Below are 20590 nucleotides of genomic sequence, written 5' to 3'. Positions count from 1 at the left end.
TCTGTATCTCCTTGTCCGAACAACATTGCTTTGGTTCACTTCCAGACGCCTTGACACTTCCCTTGTTGAGAACCCTTCCTGGCACAAAATAACAATGCAGACGCGATCGAACCGCGGTATTGTCCGTCTGGCATGGTTGAACTACAGGCAACACGAGCCGTGTTCCTCCTTCCTAGTGGAATGACTGGAACTGATCGGCTGTCAGACACCCCTCCGTCTAATAGGCGCTGCTCATGCAGGGTTGTTTACTTCTCTGGACGGGTTTAGTGATATCTCTGAACAGTCAAAGGGATTCTGTCTGTCAGACAATATACACAGTCAACGTCTATCTTCAGGAGTCCTGGGAACCGGGGTGGTGCAAAACTTTTTTTGACGTGTATACATGATCGCTAGCAGAGGTGCTGACGAGAACCTTCTGCTGTTGCCTTCTGTATGAGGAATTTTCCTTATATTGTTAGCTACGGCTGAATTTTAGTATTTTTAAATCAGTTTCTATTTTTGATGGCTGGTGGTTGTGGGCTATTAGGTGAGCAGCGAATGTGCTATTCGAGCTGTCACTTTTTAGAACTGAGGCGTTCTGAGCATCTTGTGTTAAAGTTACTGCATGTTTGCCTTATGTGTGCTTGTAAGTTCATATTTGTCTGATTTGTTGAATTTATCTGTGAGTTCCTCCTGTGTTGTCCACTTTTCCTGTGTTGTTTTGTCTGGCTTCCCTCTTTCTTTAATATGTTGCACATTCTGTGAACTTTTTTGTTATTGCCACTTTTTTGGGTGTGGGTTCTTGCTTGTCTTAATCTGTGTGGTGTATTCTTGTGTGTTGTTGTGCAATGCCTTGTGTACATTAGGCCTGTTCGTTACTTTCACATTTACGTATTTTTTGGTTTAGTTTCTCATATCTGTATCCTAAACATTTTCGACCGCGGTTTGTTTCAGTGTGTTTAGCTGCCATGTGTAGCTCAGTTTGCTTATGGGTGTTCTTTTTTGTCTGTGGAGTATGAAACTGAAGCTCGTAAATCATGGCTTGATTGACTTTGAATGGCGGAGCTTGTGGTTGCCAGTTACCTGAATCCTGTGAAGTCATGAGAGTTGTTTATTCTTTGTTTGACGAGATTCAGTAAATTTAGTACATCCTCTGTTGCTGTTTCTAATGTGAAGAGAATTTTCGGCTGGTAACTGTTTATTCCATTGTGTATTTTGCAGCTGTTTAATGTGTGTATGTGATTCCTCAGACAGGTTTTTTGTCAGCGATTCAATATAACCAGCACATAAAATTGTATTTTTTTATTTTACTACATGTATGAAGATCTCGTTCTTAATGGTGTTCATGATTATGTTGGATAAGAGGCCACTATTGGTTATCCTATTAGCATTCCTCTGTGTTGGGAATAAAATTCTTTGTTGAACACCAAGAAATTTTCTGCTGGTATGCTCCTGAGAATGGTTGCTGTTTCATCAGTGTGTGTGTCTCGTTGCCTTGTTTTGTTCCTCGTGTGGTGATGCTGACTGTTTCATCCATTGGTATTCCAGTGTACATTGATGTAACATCGAATGATCTAACGTTTGCTGCATCTGGAATGTCAATGTATTTGATTCTGTCTATTAATTCCTAAGATTTTTCGGGGTTCCTTTGATCGTTCAAAAATTTGAATTTACTTTAGTAAAATGTTTGTGTGTTCAGCTGGATGATGAGATATAACATTTCTCAAGTTAATGGCTGGTCTTAATGGAATATTTATTTGTGCACTTTTGATAAGCAATTTAGTGTGAGTCCTTTTGATTTTTCTGTGTCATTCATTTTATCTGGCGTTTTGTGAATGTGTTTTGAATGTTGTACAGTGTTTGCTGAATGTTTCTCTGCTATCTTGCTGTTGCATCATTGGTCAATTTGATGATATTGTTATCCTCCTGAAAATCTTCTGTTTTATCTATGTACCCCTTCGCATTCATGATGACCATTATGTTGCCTTTGTTACTAAGAGACTATGTTGTTCTCACTTTTTTTAGGTTCTAGTATATGATTTCTTCAGCCGCTCTATTATAAGAGATTATGGTGGATATGTGTGTGTGTTGACTATTTGTGTTGTTTCCACAGCTACCAATTCCCTTGTCAAGTGTGTGTCACGGTTTGGTGGGCTGAGTTTTTCTTATTTCTTTATAAATTTTCAGATTCTGTTACGAGATCTTCTGTTGTTCCACGCTATACATGAGTGTTAATGTTGTATTTTTGTCTTTTATGAAGGAGGTACTTTCTTGTTTGGTGAGATGTATGTCAGTTAGTTGGATGATTCTGTCATGGAAATTATGTGTATGATCTTGCCACCAGCTGTCCCGGGTTCGACTTCCGGTTGGGTTGGGAATTTTCCCCACTCGGAAGTGGGTGTGTTTGTTCTCATCATCATTTCATTATCATCGACATGCAAGTAGCTAAAATAATGTCAAATAAAGACTTGCACCAGGTGAGTGAACTACCCTGAAGGGGACTCCTTGTCAGATATGCTATACACACATTTTAATTTGCGTATGATTCTGGTGACTCTTTGTAGTGTGTTCTTTATGATTCTGTCGAGTTTTTACTTTGTTCCTCCTGTTTATCGTGTACTACTTTTGAATGTGTGGCTATCTTCTGTTTGTTATTTTCTCAATCTGACCTAATATGGTGAATTTTTTGGTCAGTTGTAGACGTGTTCCGTAAAGTTCTGTAGTGAGCTAGGGGTTTTTCGCATACAGTTCCCTTATTTCTTATTTAACCACAAAACCTCCGCCTTTCTTTTAGCTTTTCTTACTGCAGATGACATGCTATTCACAGAGACTTTCATACAGGATGTTTGGGGAGGACAGGTCAATATTTTAAACACTGATACCATAACTAATTCTGAACAAAAAATGTTATATGAACGTAGGTCCGCAAACGCTTCGTTAGGGAAGTATAGTTATTCAAAGGAACTTTAATTCTACAAAATTGATGTGCACAATGTGAACGGATTCGCAATACAACGTGATTTTCTTGCAAACAATGCACGGGTGCATGCCATGTTTACGCTATGCAACCTACCACGTATTAGGGTCATGTGAAGTACGTAGTACAATCACCCGTTGTTTGTGCAGTCGTGTAGTGTAGGCCGTACTGTGTAGTATACCGGCGACGGATCGGTTAGCTGTGTAGTGTATGGTGTTAACTATGTTCGTACGTGCGTTGCTAACAATGCCACACGTCTACAGTAATGAGGAATACGCAGATATGGTGTATGTTTATGACTTCAGCGACGGTAGCGCTACCGCTGTAAGAGAAGAATACCACAGGCGCTTTCCGACACGACGATTACCTGATCGTAGGTTGTTTACCCAAGTGTTTATCACTTTGCGTGCAACAGGCTCTCTTCCAAGTAGACGTTTATCGTCCGAGCGTCCACGTCAACAAACTTTGCAAGAAAAGGAAGAAAGTAGCGCAACTGTTGACCGAAGTCCCAGTACGAATATACGAAGAATCTCCCTGCGTATGAATGTCCCACAGACACGTGTACGGGAAACATTACATGCGGCAGACCTGTATCCATTCACATACAACGTGTCCAAAATCTCCACGTTGGTACAATACACAACGACTTCAATTCTGTCACTGGGTAATTGGGAATAGTCATTTGCTTCCAGAAATACTATTCACCGACGAAGCCCAGTTTTCACGACATGGAATACACAACACACGCAACAATCATCGATGGTCACGGGAAAATACACACGCTTCAGTGGATAGCAATTTCCATGTTCGTTTTGCCATAAATGTTTGGTGCGGCATGATCGGTAACCTTTTGATAGGTCCATTTATTATCAATCACCGATTGACGGGAGAGAGGTACCTGCATGTTTTCGAAAATTCATTTGTGAAACTATTGGAAGACGTTCCTTTAGCCAAGCGAACTGGAATGTACTTTCAACATGACGGTGCCCCTCCACCTTACATGTGAGGAACCATCTCAACCGCACCTACCCTAATCGGTGGATCGTCCGTGGCGGTGCTATTAACTGGCCTCCAACACCACCTGACCTTAGACCTTTAGATTTCTGTTTATAGGGTTCGATGAACGATGAAATCAGAGGTGAACAAAGTGAAGGTAAATACACGAGATGAACTGCTTCGTCGCATCATGGATGGTGCTAAATAGATTAGGAACCAACCACAGGCAACTGAACAAGCAACAAAATATGTTATCGCTAGAGCGCAAAAGTGTATTGACGTTCATGGTGGGATATTCGAACCTGCTCTGTGAACTGTACGATAAGTGTTAAAGCCGTTTGTAAAAGATGTGGTACGTCTTTTTCAACTGAATACATGTAACATGCATGCTGTAATGCATTATGTACTAAATGCAAAATAAATAAACGTTATGTAAAAATGTGTAACATAACTGTACTTCTCTGTAACATTGTTTTCAAGAAAATCACGTTGTATTGCGTATAGGTTCACGTTGTGCACATCAGTTTTGCAGAATTAAAGTTCCTTTCAATACCCACATGTCTCTAACAAAGCATTTGCGGACCTATGTTCATATAACATTTTTTGTTCAGAATTACACTACTGGCCATTAAAATTGCTACACCAAGAAGAAATGCAGATGATAAACGGGTATTCATTGGACAAATATATTAGACTAGAACTTACAAGTGATTACATTTTTACGCAATTTGGGAGCATAGATCCTGAGAAATCAGTACCCAGAACAACCACCTATGGTCGTAATAACGGCCTTGACAGGCCTGGGCATTGAGTCAACCAAAGCTTGGATGGCGTGTACAAGTACAGCTGCCTACAGCTTCAACACGATACCACAGTTCATCAAGAGTAGTGACTGGCGTATTGCGACGAGCCAGTTACTTGGCCACCATTGACCAGACGTTTTCAGTTGGTGAGAGATCTGCTGGCCAGGGCAGCAGTCGAACATTTTCTGTATCCATAAAGGCCCGTGCAGGACCTGCCACATGCGGTCGTGCATTACCCTGCTGAAATGTAGGGTTTCGCAGGGATCGAATGAAGGGTAGAACCACGGGTCGTAAAACATCTGAAATGTAGCGTCCACTGTTCAAAGTGCCGTCAATGCGAACAAGAGGTGACCGAGACGTGTAACCAATGGCATCCCATACCATCACGCCGGGTGATTCGCCAGTATGGCGATGACGATTACACGCTTCCAATGTGCGTTCACCGCGATGTCGCCAAACACGGATGCGACCATCATGATGCTGTAAACAGAACCTGGTTTCATCCGAAAAAATGACGTTTTGCCATTCGTGCACCCAGGTTCGTCGTTGAGTACACCATCGCAGGCACTCCTGTTTGTGATGCAGCGTCAAGAGTAACCGCAGCCATGGTCTCCGAGCTGACAGTCCATGCCGCTGCAAACGTCGTCGAACTGTTCGTGCAAACGCCCCCATCTGTTGACTCAGGGATCGAGACGTGGCTGCACGATCCGTTACAGCCATGCGGATAAGATGCCTGTCATCTCGACTGCTAGTGATACGAGGCCGTTGGGATCCAGCACGGCGTTCCGTATTACCCTGCTGAACCCACCGATTCCATATTCTGCTAACAGTCATTGGATCTCGGCCAGCGCGAGCATCAATGTCGCGAAACGATAAACCGCAATCGCGATAGGGTACAATCCGACCTTAATCAAAGTCGGAAACGTGATATTACGCATTTCTCCTCCTTACAGGAGGCATCACAACATCGTTTCACTAGACAACGTCGGTCAACTGCTGTTTGTGTATGAGAAATCGGTTGGAGACTTTCCACATGTCAGCACGTTGTAGGTGTCGCCACCGGCGCCAACCTTGTGTGAATGCTCTGAAAAGCTAATCATTTGCATATCACAGCATCTTCTTCCTGTCGGTTAAATTTCGCATCTGTAGCGCATCTTCGTGGTATAGCAATTTTAATGGCCAGTAGTGTACTTACACTATCACTGTATACTCTGGGATTACATCATATTGTGCTAGACAGTTTTTATTAAACAGTATACTGAGGATTAACGTGTTCCTGCATTTATTATACAGCTTGCTGGGGAATGCCTGGCCAAGTATGTGCATCCTCTGTCGAGTTTAACGCCCTCTCGAACATTATTTCAGCTAAGGCGCGAAGCCCCGTGCATTATAGTAATATCGGATGCACGCCCGGTGTCGGATTGGGGAATGTGTAGTGAAAATTCAATGGTAAAAATATCTGTCGCTAAAAGTTTCAGTAGGTATAAAACTTCGTCGTTCTAATGTATTAAGGAATTCGCTACCTTATCAGTTTCACAGCCGCAAACATGATTAATAAAATTTTCTGCCTAACACGTTCCACAGAGTCCTTAATAACTGAATCTCAGAAGTATTTTGTCTTCAGCGAGGTGCAGAATTTCCTCTGGAGATACAATGCTCCGCTATGGCTGACTTCCTGGATAGCGAAAGGCGAGTGTGCTGATCATGTTCCACACAGTGTACGTGTGGTTTGACCATTGTAGGATCTGCCGCAGTGAGATGGTACTCTATAGATTCCAGCCATACAAAAACTCAGATCGTCATTTACGTAGCCCAAACGATCACATGTGTTTGTCTGTTTTTTGACTTTACACATCTGTTAAAAAGTCCCGAATGTAGTCGCAAAGTTGATCCGATATTTTTTTCCAACAAGCGGTAGTACTAAAATGTACGAAATGCCTTCCCAAAGTAAAGGAACATGGCATCAAGTTGGGCTTCATGCTCTGCGGCTCTCAGCATTTTTAAAGGAAACATTCCGTTATTTGCCTTAGCTATTCAAAGTCACTGTGGAAGATGTACATCGCGAGATTCCAACCACCGCTCTCCCAGCTATATGATTCCTATGTCTGAACGACTGAGCTAACTAGATATATCACATTGTGTTACAACTTGCGAGAGGGGACGTCAGTGCAGAGGCAAGCTGTCTCGCATGCTGTGTGGATATGAGATTGATCTCTCAGGTTACATCGACATGACTGTTTAACGCTGGACTTACGGTGTTCAGCCGAGTTGTTGGTGCCATTTTACTGCAAAATATTTCGACTACCGACCCAGAGGATGACGTCTGGATCGATTTTCGAAATATTGCGCAGAAAAATGGAATGGATGAACACTCGTTAGCACATCGTTAATACGAGACTGATATTTTCATGCATGCCTGTTTCAGAGAAGGAAATAAAGGTGTGATGTACTAAGAAGTTTAATCTACATTTACAATCTCAAAATGTAAAATTATATGTGAAGCGAAGGCCACTGTTATTCGCATATTCTTACTGATGTTTTGCAGATATTGTGAATTAGGCGCAACATCCTGTGCTCCACACGTATTCTTGTCTGACTAGATTGATGAGCTCCGCCACGATTTCCTCTTTTGTGTCCAAAAATTCATACCAGAGTCGGTTTTACACCAAACATCCTCAGTTATTGGTCGTATATAGGGTGTTTAAAACAATGTCTCTGATCTTGACAGCATATAGTACGAGGTAAACTGGAAAATGAAGTCCTAGCACTCACAAAGCAAAGACTTGTTGAGATATGAACCATTATGTCCAACAGTAGTCCAGTATGTTGACACTACAAGATTTGCTTTATGTCGTCCCCACTGTCTTATATATCTTTCCGCCTTCTTTCTTCAAGTGCCACGAACGTGTAAACACAGCTGCCTGCCCTCGGATTTGGTCACATATAGGGTATAGGGGGGCCGCCACGTTAGCTCCGCGTGTTCCGTCAGAGGGATAGCTGCCATCAGAAACAAAAAAGCTGAGTAAATGGATCAACGATGAACTTGAAAGCGAATGTCATGAGACGTCCGCCCCGAACAAATGCAACGAACAATAACGAACAAAATGAGATCAAAGAAAGAAGGGGTAGCGTCTTCCATTAGTAATCAAATCGGTTCCGAGTTCTAATCCCGCCGCCGCTTCAATTTTGTTTAATAACCCGCATTGGTGGCCGAAGGCTTCCGCCGTAAGAAGTCAGCCTCATTCTGCCAACGGCCTTGTCAAAGAGAGTGGAGGAGCAGACAGAGGTTCAGGGCACTCTCCTGTCCTATGGGTGGGAAAGTGCGCCTAATGGCGGAAGAATCAGTAATAATCAATGGCATGAGGATGCGGAAAGCAATGGAAACCACTGCATTAAAGACACATAATGTGTATCCTCAGAAAATGTGGCCTCTAATTGAAAAAAGTGTCCTCCTAGTCCCTCCATTGGGAAAAGATTCCAGACTGGTCTCCATTCTGATCTCCGAGATATGACTGCCAAGGAGGAGGTGATCAAAATGGTTCAAATGGCTCTGAGCACTATGCGACTTAACTTCTGAGGTCATCAGTCGCCTAGAACTTAGAACTAATTAAACATAACTAACCTAAGGACATCACACACATCCATGCCCGAGGCAGGATTCGAACCTGCGACCGTAGCGGTCACGCGGTTCCAGACTGAAGCGCCTTTAACCGCACGGCCACACCGGCCGGCTAGAGGAGGTGATCATGAGAATTAGACTCAATAACCAACGTTCTGAGAGCCCGGGCGTGGAATGTTAGAAGTTTGCATGCGGTAGGGAAGCTATAAAATCTGAAAAGGGAAATGTTAAGTCTCAGTCTCGATACAGTACGGGGGGTGGGGTCTCTGAAATAGAACCGAATGAAGACAAGGATTTCTGGTCAGATGAGTATAGGGTTATACTAACAACAGCAGAAAATGGTATAACGGGAGTAGGATTCGTTATGAAAATGAAGGTAGGGAAAAGAGTGTGTTGTTGTGAACAGTTCCGTGAGGGAGCTGTTCTCACCAGAATCGACAGCAAATCAACACCAGCAACAGTAGTTCAGGTGTACATGCCGGCGTCGCAAGCAGAAGACGATTATTAACGTATATGAGGATAATGAACTTGTAGTAGGGAGATGAACATCTAATGGTCATGGGGGACAGGAATTGTAGGGGAAAGAGTAGAAGAAAAAGTTATGCGAGAGTATAGACTTTGTACTAGTAATGAGACAGGAGAAAGGCTAATTGAGTTATGCTATAAACTTCAGCTACTAAGAGCGACCAGTCTGTTCAAGAATCACAAGAGGTAGAGGTATACTTGGAAAAGGCCGCGAGAGATGGAAAGATTCAGCTAGATGATATCATGGTCAGGCAGAGATTCCGAAATCAGACAGGGATTGCACCCAGGATCCGATACAGATTCAGGTCGCAACTTCGTAGTGATGAAGAGTAGGCTGAAATTTAAGAGATTACTCAACACACAAAAAAGTGGGACACGTAAGAACTAAGGAATGACGAGATACGCTTGAAGGTATCTTAGATGCTACGATAAGGAATTTTTCAGTGGGCAGTTCAGTTGAAGAGCAGTGAACATCTTTAAAAGGGGCAGTCACATAAGATATAAAGAAAAACATAGGTACCAGGAAGGTAGCTGCGAAAAAAACAATAGTAACATAAGAAACACTTCAGCTGATAGACGAATGAAGGAAGAACAAAAATGTTCATGGAAATTCAGGAACACAGAAATACAAGTCACTTAGGAATGAAATAAAAATTGAAAGCAAGGATGGTAATATTAAAGTGCTACGGGAACTCCACTGATAAATGCAGAGGAGAAAGCGAGATATGTGGAAAGAGTACATCGAAGGCCCCTATTAGAGTGGAGGGGGGAGGGGGGGGGGAAGACTTGCCTGATCTTGCCTGATGACGTGTTAGAAGTAGAAACAGTCGACGGGGAAGAGATAGGGGACTCAGTATTAGAAACAGAATTTAAGAGCTCTTTGGAGGACTTAGGATAAAATAAGACAGAAGTAATAGATAACATTTCATCAGAATTTCTAAAATCACTGCGGGAAGTGGCAACAAAACGACTATTCACACTGATGTGTAGAAAGTATGAGACTGGTGATATGAATTTCGGAAAACAAACATTCAAACAGTTCGAAGACTGCAAGAGCCGACAAGTGCGAGAATTATTGTACAATCAGCTTAACAGCTCATGTATCCAAGCCGCTGACAAGACTAATATACAGAAGAATGGAAAATAAAAATGAGGATGTATTAAATGATGACCAGTTTGGCTTTAGCAAAGGTAAAGGCAGCAGAGAGACAGTTCTAACGTTGCATTTGATAATGGAAGCAAGACTAAAGGAAAATCAAGAGACGTTCACAGGATTTGTCGACTTGTAAAAAGCGTTCGACAATGGAGAATGGGGCAAGATGTTCGAAATTATGAGAAAAAAATAGGGGTAAGCTATAAGGAAAGACGGGTAATATACAATACGTACAAGAGCCAAGAGGGAATAACAAGAGTGGACGACCAAAAACGAAGTACAGGGATTAAAAAGGGTGTAAGACAGCGATGTAGTTTTTGGCCCGTACTGTTCAAACTGTACATCGAACAAGCAATGATGGAAATAAAAGAAAGATTCAGGAGTGGAATTAAATTCAATGTGGAACGATACCAATGATACGATTCGCCGATGACTGTGCTATCCTGAGTGAAAGTAAAGAAGAATTGAATGATCTACTGAATGGAATGAACTCTCTAACGAGTACAGAATATCGACTGATAGCAAATCAAAGAAAGATAGAAGTAATGACAAGAAGTAGAAATGAGAACAGCGAGAAGTTGAATATCAGGTTTGATGGTCACAAAGTAGATGAGTTAAGTAATTGTGCTACCTAGGCAGCAAAAAAACCCAGGACGAACGGAGCTAGGAGGACACAAAAGTAGTCGAGCACTGGCAAAAAGGGCATTCCTGGGCAAGAAAAATCTACTACTAATAAACACAGGCCTTAATTGGAGGAAGAAATTTCTGCGAATGTTCGTTTGAAGCACAGTGAAAAATGGGAAAACTGGAAAAGAAGAGAATCGAATCATTTGAGACGTGGTGCTCTAGAAGAATTTTGAAAATTAGGTGGACTGACGACGAGGTTCTTTTGCAAAATCGGCGAGGAAAGGAATATATGGAAAACACTGACATGAAGAAGGGACACTATGGTAGGACATCTCTTAAGACATCAGGGAATGACTTCCATGGTGCTAGAGGGGGCTGCAGAGGACAAAAGCTGTAGAGGAAAACTTGAATACATCGAGCATATAATTGATGACGTAGGTTCTGAGATGAATAGGTTGTTACAGGAGAGGAATTCGTGGTGGCGGGACGCGTATGAGGCGCAGACAATGGTTTCATGCCCTCGTGCATAAGCCACATCTGTTGTTCTTCTGCGTGGGTAGCATTCTACATTAATAAAATCTGTTAATTTTTCGGGTAAAGTGGCCTTATGTGTTTGTCATTCAGAATTCCTCCTCACACAACGATAACAAAACTAACGTGATGAATTGAGTCCATGATAGCTCGAGGCTCTGCATCTTGGCGCACGTGATTATTATAGTAGAAAAATGTCATATTACTGCCTTGATCTGCTAGTAAAATACTTTATTTGCATAAACAATCTCAGTCGTGTGCCCAATATTAGGTTCCTGCATACCACATAAATCAACACACAATTAACATTGCAGGCTTAAACAGTGACGAATCTGGTAATTGGCCCAAATGTTAACAACGACACTCACGTAATGAAATGTCACATATTCACATTTAATTATTCACAGCATCATGTTAGGCGAAATATAAAATGATTATCATGAGATGATAAAGCCATGAACTATACACAATATTTTGTTTTCTGTCACCGCTCTTCTGACTGTAACACGCACAAACTGCTATTTGGTGCTTAACATAGAACACCTGTCATGACCGTCACGTGTGCTTTATGTAAAAGACGACACAAAGCTCCTTAATTGAAAGATACTGGTCACTATCGATATAGTTCTCTGTGACCATTCTTGCCTCTGCCAATAAAAATGGAGTCGCCTGTATGCGGTACAAACCTGTTCACAGTAATGAACGAGTAAACTACCCAGCGGGGTTTTTGTAGATTGATGATGTAATTTATATTGCGATGCGATAACAGGGTAAGTCTTTAAAAATGTGATTACCTTTTTACGATAAGTGGTTTTCATAGTGATTCACGTCACTATGTTACGGCAAACATTTATTTTCAGTACAAAATTCATGGTTTTATCACCTGACGATAATGATTTTATAATTCGCCTAAATTGTGGTGTCACCGCCAGACACCACACTTGCTAGGTGGTAGTTTTAAATCGGCCGCGGTCCATTAGTACATGTCGGACCCGCGTGTCGCCACTGTGTGATCGCAGACCGAACGCCACCACAAGGCAGGTCTCGAGATACGGACTAGCACTCACCCCAGTTGTACGAACGACGTAGCTAGCGACTAGACTGACGAAGCCTCGCTCATTTGCAGAGCAGATAGTTCGAATAGCCTTCAGCTAAGTCCATGGCTACGACCTAGCAAGGCGCCATTAGTAACATTTCATGTATCTAAAGAGTCTCACTTGTATCGCCACAATCTCCAGATGTACCAAAAAGGATGGATTAAAGTTAAGTAGTCCAGAAGCTACGTACTTTTCTTTATAGCATTCATTACGTATCCCGTTTCAGACCTCACGCCATCCTGCTTTAGCTTAGCGCGTGCCTTTCGGCTTCCTCTCATTGTGTCTAGGCTGTCTTGTCTAGACACAACATAAATGATGCTGTGAATACTTCTGTGCGAGTATACGACATTGCATTACGTGAATGGTGCTGTTAACATTTAAGTCAGTTAACGTATTCATGACAGTTCAAGCCTGTAAAGTTACCTATGTATTACTCGGAAGAGCCAAAGACACAGGTACAACTGCATAATATATTATAGTGCCCCCGCGAGCACGCAGAAGTGACGCAATACGACGTGGCATGGACACCATTAATGTCTGGAGTAGTGCTGGAGCGAAATGACACCATGAATCCTGAAGGGCTGTCCGTAAATCTGTAAGAGTACGAGGGGATGAAGGTCTCCTTTGAACAGCACGTTACAAGGCATCCCAGATATATTCAATAATGTTCATGTCTGGGGAGTATGGTGGCCAGAGGAAGTGTTTAAACTCAGAAGAGTGTTCCTGGAGTCACTCCGTAGCCAGTCTGGAAGTGTGGGATGTCGCATTGTTCTGCTGGAATTGCCCACGGCCGTCGCAATGCACAATGGACATGAATGGATGCAGGTAATAAGATAGGATGCTTGCGTACGTGCCACCTGTCAGAGTCGTATCTAGACATATCAGGGGTCCCATATCACTCCAACTGCACCGGCCCCACACCATTACAGAGCCTCCAGCGGCTTAAACAATCATCTTCTGTCATGTAGGGTCCATAGATTCATGAGGTTGTCCGCTCGATACAATTTGAAACGAGACTCGTCCGACCAGGCAACATGTTTCCAGTCATCACCAGTCCAATGTCTGTGTTGATGCGCCCAGGCGAGGAGTAAAGCTTTGTGTCGTTCAATCATAAAGGATGATTCTTAGACTACGAAAGACCATGTCGATGATGTTTCGTTGAATGGTTCGCACACTGACACTTGTTGATGGGCCACCATTGAAATCTGTAGCAATTTGCGGAAGGGTTGCATTTCTGTCACTCTGGACGATTCTCTTCAGTCGTCGTTGGTCCCGTTCTTGCAGGATCTTTTTCCGGCCTCAGCGTTGTCGGAGATTTGATGTTTTACGGGATTCCTGATATTCACGAAACACTCGTGAAATGGTCGTACGGGAAAATCGCCACTTCATCGCTACCTGGGAGTTGCTGTGTCCCATCGCTCGTGCGCCGACTATAACAACACGTTAAAACTCACTTAAATCTTGATAACCTGCCAGTGTAGCAGCAGTAACCAATCCAACAACTGCTCCAGACAAATGTTGAACGCTATAGGTGAAGCTGACCGCAGCGCCGTATTCCGCCTATTTGTATATCTCTTTATTTGAATACGCATGCCCATACCAGTTTCTTTGGCGCTTGAGTGTATTTTATTTGGTATGTAGAAACTAGGGCTGTTTATAACGATATTTCTTTCCTCGATATATCGATGTCAAAATGGCAGTATCAAGTGGCGATATTTTTAATTTATATTAATTTTTTTCGCTATTTTCAGTAAATATTTGAAATTGTGTTTTTCTAAATGGTAGTAGAATATAATTTTACTTTTCTATGTGAAGGAGTCTAGAGGGACTCGCCACTTTCTGAGCTTTCTTCGGATCCAGTCATTGTCTTTGATTGTGTGAAAGAAGTATAAGTGGCACAAAAGAAGAAGTGCGATTCCAGTGGAGGTGGTGAAATGAAGAAATAGCACACTACTTGCGTTAAAAAACAATTTTGAAGTAATTAGTGTGGTATTTCTTCACATCGGCACTCTTCACAAACAGTTGCCGAAAATGATGAACAAAAATCGGTCTTTGCGGAGGGTGGAGACGTGTGAGGGGAAATTCTGACGTAATCGGCGCTCGGCGCTACCAACAGAAACTGCAACGTTTAACTTCACCACGCAGTTTTGACACTGCAGCTGCTAGGCCGCTGGCGTGGCAGAAACGAAAAAACAAGGAAGTCTACATAAAGTGTTCCGGACAAATCCGATATGTGTCGAAACCCATCGGACACCTTTTATTGTGACACATACATGCAGTTACCACTGCCACAAAAGTGATTATCATCAAATGTGAGCTGCCTGTGGTGGCTGAGCGGTTCTAGGCGCTACAGTCTGGAACCGCGCGACCGCTAAGGTTGCAGGTTCGAATCCTGCCTCGGGCATGGATGTGTGTGATGCCCTTAGGTTAGTTAGGTTTAAGTAGTTCTAAGTTCTAGGGGACTGATGACCTCAGATGTTAAGTCCTATAGTGCTCAGAGCCATTTGAATCATTTTTTGAGCCAGTTTCAATCCCCTGGCTGGTTCTGTTTAGAGCACAAACTTCTCCTCTTTCCTTGTCTGTCTTCATTCTTTCCTCTATACTCTGTACTAATTTTCTCCTCCCTTCTTCACACATACATCCCCTCCAACGATCCATCTCTATCTCCGTCTTCCTCTAGGCCTCTTGCCTCTACTGTTATCTCACTTGCCTGTCTCTGTATCCTTCCAACTCCCATTCTTTTGACGTGGTCATACCACCTTAACAATTTCTTTTCTATGCTGTCTGGTATGCGCTTATCTTGTCTCACCATCTCCTTCCGTACTCTATCATCTATAAGATTACTCTGCTGTTCACAGTTAAGTTCCTCGCAGAGGGTCATCGAACCATTTTTAAGCTACGACTCTACCGTTACACTCTCGAATAACGCATGGTAAAACGTGCTCCGTGCGAGCGCTGAATGTTGTGGGACCCTTGATACATATAGGTAAGACTCTGACAGGTGACACGTACGTAAGCATCCTCTCTGATTACCTGCATCCATTCACGTCCATTGTGCCTTCCGACGGTCTTCGGCAGTTCCAGTAGGACAGTGCGACTCCCCAGAATTGCCACAGAGTGGCTCATGGAATAGTCTTCTGCGTTTAAACACTTCCGCTGGCTACCAAACTCCCCAGATATGATCATTATTGACCATATCTGGAGTGCCTTGCAACGTGCTCTTCAGAGATCACACCCCCCCTCGTACTCTTACGGATTCATGGTTTCAATTCCCTCCAGCACTACTTCAGACATTAGTCGTGTTGCGGCACATCTGCGTGCTCGCGGGGGCCCTACACGATATTACGCAGGTGCACCTGTTTGTTTGGCTCTTGAGAGTAGCTGCAAATATTTCCCATCATGAACACTCTATTTGTGCTATCAATGACAGCCTTTCTGCGTTACACACTGCTCAAAAATAGGTAGGGTCCAACTTCAAGCTATCTGCAGAAATGGCAATGATTTTTCCATGATGTTGAGCTTCACACACAAGTTTTAAGCTTGTGTCGTATACATCCTTCGCAACACTACTGCAATGCAGTACCTACCGCCTCATATTACTCACGTCAACATTGCTATAACAGTAAATATTCAGGAAAATTCTATAAATTTTATGTCACCTCTTCTTCATCAGTGAATGCCTCTGTGACATTGATCTGTTTTATACACATCTCGATGTCAGATGCCATTTTCAACGCTCCCCGTTGCTTCTATACGGTGTGATCAAGCGTCAGGACATCTATTAGAGGACATTAATATTGATGTTTCCAATCTTCGGCTTTATGACATCTTGATTGTTGCTGGGGACACTTTCAATGAGGTGTCTAAATGTCTGCGGAGGATTCGTAGCCAATTCTTCCTCAAGAGCTGAAACGATGGAAACTTTGGACGTTGGCGTCTGGAGGAAGTCAACGATGTAAATCATACCAAAGGTGTTCTTTGGCTTCAGGTCGAGACTCTGGGCAGGCCAGACAATTTCGGGAATGTCATTGTCCCCAAATCATGGTCTCACAGACGATCGTTTATAGCAGGTTGCATTGTCATGCTGTTACAACCACCATCTCCGAACTATTTTTCTACTGTGTGCAATACAGGAGGATGTAAAATGTGTTCACATCTTCAGCATTTAGTGTTTTCTTAAGGCAATAAGTGGACCACAACCCAACCACGAGATGCACTCCCATACAATAAAACCACCTCCTCTGTGCGTCACGATTGGCACTACAGACGACTGCAGGCTATTTAATCCAGACATTGGCCAAAGCTATCGCCTCACTTAACACTGACGACAGAAATATATGGCTTATGAGGAGTTTCTCGACCACCGCATCCCATTTTTTTAACTCCCTACACACTCACTGTGCCAGATGGACAGCTTGTAGCACTTTGAAACTGAGTTCTTCCCTCCGTTAATTTTGTGCCACTTCTTAAGTAAAAGAACGGAGTACGTTGCCCTCAATGGCAAGAGGTTATCGTCAGGTGTGCCCTAGGACCGCCATTATTTTTTATGTAAAGGAATGATATACGGTGAGTTTCTGCCTGCGGTTGTTTGCTGATGATGCTGTAGTGTACGGGAAGATGTCACCGTTGAGTGATTTGTGGGAGGATACAAGACGTCTTGGACGGAATTTCTACCTGGAGTGATGGAATGCAGCTAGTTCTAAATGTAAGTATAAGTTAATGCAGATATGTAGGAAACAAGAATTAATAATGTTCGAATACAGCATTCGTAGTGTGCTGCTTGACACAGTTATGTCCATTAAATGTCTAGGTGTAATATTGCAATGCCATATGAAATAAAACGAGCTTGTACGGGTTGTAGTAGGAATGGCGAACGGTCGACTTTGGTTTATTCGGAGAATTTTAGGAAAGCTTGGTTCTTCTGTTAAGGAGACCACATATCGGACACTAGTGCAACCCATTCTTGAATGCTGCTCGAGTGTTTGCGATCGACGGCAGTTCGCACTGAAAGAAGACATCGAGCCAGTTCAGAGGAGTGCTGATAGATGCTGATAGATTCGGTACAAGTATTACGGAGATGCTCCGGGAAGTCAACGACCTTTTCGAAGAACTCTATTTTGAAAATTTAGAGAACCAGCATTGAAGCTGACTGCAGAATTATTCTACACTGAAGCGCCAAAGAAACTGGTATAGTCATGCGTACTCAAATACAGAGACATGTAAACAGGCAGAATACGGTGCTGCGGTCGGCAACACCTATATGAGACAACAAGCGTCTGGCGCAGTTGTTAGATCGGTCACTGCTGCAACAATGGCAGGTTATCAAGATTTAAGTGAGTTTGGCGTTAGAGTCGACGCACGAGCGATGGGACAAAGCATCTCCGAGGTAGCGATGAAGTGAGGATTTTCCCGTACTACCATTTCACGAGTGTACAGTGAATATCGAGAATCCTGTAAAACAACAAATCTCCCACATCGCTGCAGCCGGCAAAAGATCCTGCAAGAACGGGACCAACTACTACTGAAGATAATCGTTCAACGTGACAGAAGTGAAACCCTTCTTCAAATTGCTGCAAATTTTAATTCTAGGCTATCAACAAGTGTCAGCGTGCGAACCATTCAACGAAACATCATCGATAAGGCATTTCGGAGCCGCAGGTCCTCTCGTGTAAACATGATGACTTCACGACATAAAGCTTTACGCCTCGCTTGCACCCGTCAGGGCCGACGTAGGCTGTTGACTGGAAACTTGTTGCCTGGTCGGATGAATTTTATTTCAAATTGCATCGTGTGTATGGACGTGTACGGATATTGAGACAACCTCATGAATCCATGGACGCTGCATGTCACCAGGGGGCTGTTCAAGCTGATGGAGACTCAGTAATGGTGTCGGGGTGTGCAGTTGGAGTGGTATGGGAACCCTCATAAGTCTAGATATGACTCTGACAGGCGACACTCTGCTGGTGATACTCAGCAGCAATCCACTCTGTAGCAATTCTGGACCCCACCCGTCTAGAACTGCTGCACAGTGGATTGCTACGGAGTGGCTTCAGGAACACTCTTCTGAGCTTAAACACTTCCGATGACCACCAAACACCCCAGACGTGAACATTATTGAGCATATCTGGGATGCCTTGCAACGTGCTGTTCAGAGGAGAGCTCCACCCCCCTCGTACTCTTACGAATCTATGGACAGCCCTGGAGGATGGTGTCAGTTCCCTTAGCACTGTTTCAGACATTAATCGACTTCATGCCACGTCGTGCTGCCGCACTTCTGCATGCTCGCGGGGGCCCTACACGATATTAGCCAGCTGTACCAGTTTCATTGGCTCTTCAGTGTCTATTTGACGTGAGAACCATGCAGATAAGATAAGATAAATTAGGGCTCTTACGGAGTCATAGATAGTCGTTTTCGCCTCTCTGTGTTTGCGATTGGAACAGGAAAGTCAATACAATGAGAACATTAGTTTCTAAATTACATTCTTGCATGGAAAAAAGGCCAGGAGAGAATGTATTACACCAGATTTAGGGACTGGTTCCTCAGGAAAGTTTTAACACTGGCGGAGTTTCGCTGAAGTTCAGGCATTTGTTGTTGATCTCCATCAACTTACAACTTTAAGGTGAGAAGCTAAGGGGGTAACGTCCCGTCGACGACATGGTCGTTGGAGATGGAGCAGGAGATGCAGGATATGTAATTGAGGAGGGAAATCGGCCATGTCCTCTCGAAAGAATATTCCGACCTTACAGCTGGCTGTCCGGAAGTGGAAACCGCAGTCCTTCCTAATACCTCGCTGGCTCGCTGGGTCATCACCTCCAAGTCAAACTGGACTGCCTCCCTATCCTGGATGCAGTTATGTAAGAAGTGAAATGTGTTGTCTTCAGTCACGTGCCACTGTGGCCTCTATTTTAGTTCTCCAGTTTTCTCTTGTATCAAGCACGAATTTTTCTTGTTTCAGATAACACGATACGTCTGAGTTATTGTTCTGCTGGAATACATCTCACAATGTACAGACAAATAAGATTCTCTCTTTCTACAACATCATCGCTGATGACCAGTTCCAAAGCAAAACAAATCTTAAGACAATAGTCTCTTGGAATGTAGTGTGGTAAATATGGAGGCAACGTGTCTGTAAACTTGAATTTAATGTAGCTGTGGAGGTATTTTATTAATGAGTAGCTTGCACACTGTTCTGTGATTACGCTTTAATAATGAAACTAACGTTGATACTTACGAGCCTCGGATCCCCACCAGACACCTGAAACAGATAAGAAAACTTTGTTGTAATTCCACGTAGCGTAACTATATATCCAACACCCTATAAAATATTCTAAAGTATTAGTTCTAGCGTGTGCTGAACATGTAAAGACACGTTTACTAATGCTTCATTGCTGTTATATACCTCTCCTGACATTAAATTCATTTGGTTCTAAGTTATTAATGATCTATCCACACTGTGACGTTTTTTGAGACATTAAAAAAGGACTCTCTTTCTTCCTTTGGTTACTTCTTTCTCTTGTGACCAGGAGAATAAAAATTGTCTGTGTCTTGGAAGAAGGCACATGCCCTCCACTGACTGGATGCGGTAAAAGGTAATGCTTGTGTTGCGTTATGTGATGATGAGTTTTTGAAACTTTGTAGTTGATACAGAATATGATGATGACGATATTGATGTTGAAGATAATTATGTTAATGAAGCTTGATTATCAGCTCAAGTTTACACTGAAGAAGTAGGATTGTAAAGAGGGAGATGAAAGTCGGATGGGATTATGGAGTTGGTTCAGGAATGTGAACTGAACGCGAGTTTGTTACGGAGAGCATTGTGAGATTGCAGGAAAGTGAAGGATATTGCTGCCCTTTCATAGGGTACAACAAAGACAGTATTCTACGATAGTGTCTAACCATAAGAGAAGGAAGTGGGAGTGGTTCTGGAACTGTGACACTGGGATCTGCATGGAATATGGCTGGTAGGCCAACATCAATTTGAAAGAATGTGAGGGGTGCTCAAAACGGTGAACGATGAATATTTTGGAGGATGGCATTAACGAATACCTTCGGGGAAAGTAGTGGCGTGTAAGAAGTTGTTTGGATGGAATGATATATTGATAGGCAGATTGGATGATGGTTCCTGCAGAAGCGCTGGAAAGTGTGCTCCCCTTTCATTTACAGGAGCAGATGGGTTGGTACAGGTCATAGGTCTTTCACGTATATGGGAATGTACGCTCCCGGTAGCTGAGTGGTCAGCGTGGCAGACTGTCAATACTAAGGGCCCGGGTTCGATTCCC

At 43.1% G+C, this 20590-nt stretch overlaps 1 protein-coding gene across 1 annotated transcript in view; it reads right to left on the bottom strand.

The window, feature by feature from the left end:
* Window positions 1-20590, bottom strand: part of LOC124776042 (carbonic anhydrase 1-like) — a 142452-nt gene that overhangs the window by 106297 nt on the left and 15565 nt on the right. The window contains exon 2 of the mRNA XM_047250882.1: window positions 19540-19563. The gene's annotated coding sequence lies outside the window, so the exon portion shown is untranslated. The remainder of the gene's footprint in view (window positions 1-19539; window positions 19564-20590) is intronic.

This window comes from Schistocerca piceifrons, chromosome 2 (genome assembly GCF_021461385.2).
Source record: "Schistocerca piceifrons isolate TAMUIC-IGC-003096 chromosome 2, iqSchPice1.1, whole genome shotgun sequence".
NCBI lineage: Eukaryota > Metazoa > Arthropoda > Insecta > Orthoptera > Acrididae > Schistocerca > Schistocerca piceifrons.
This window is presented reverse-complemented; position numbering and strand designations above follow the sequence as displayed.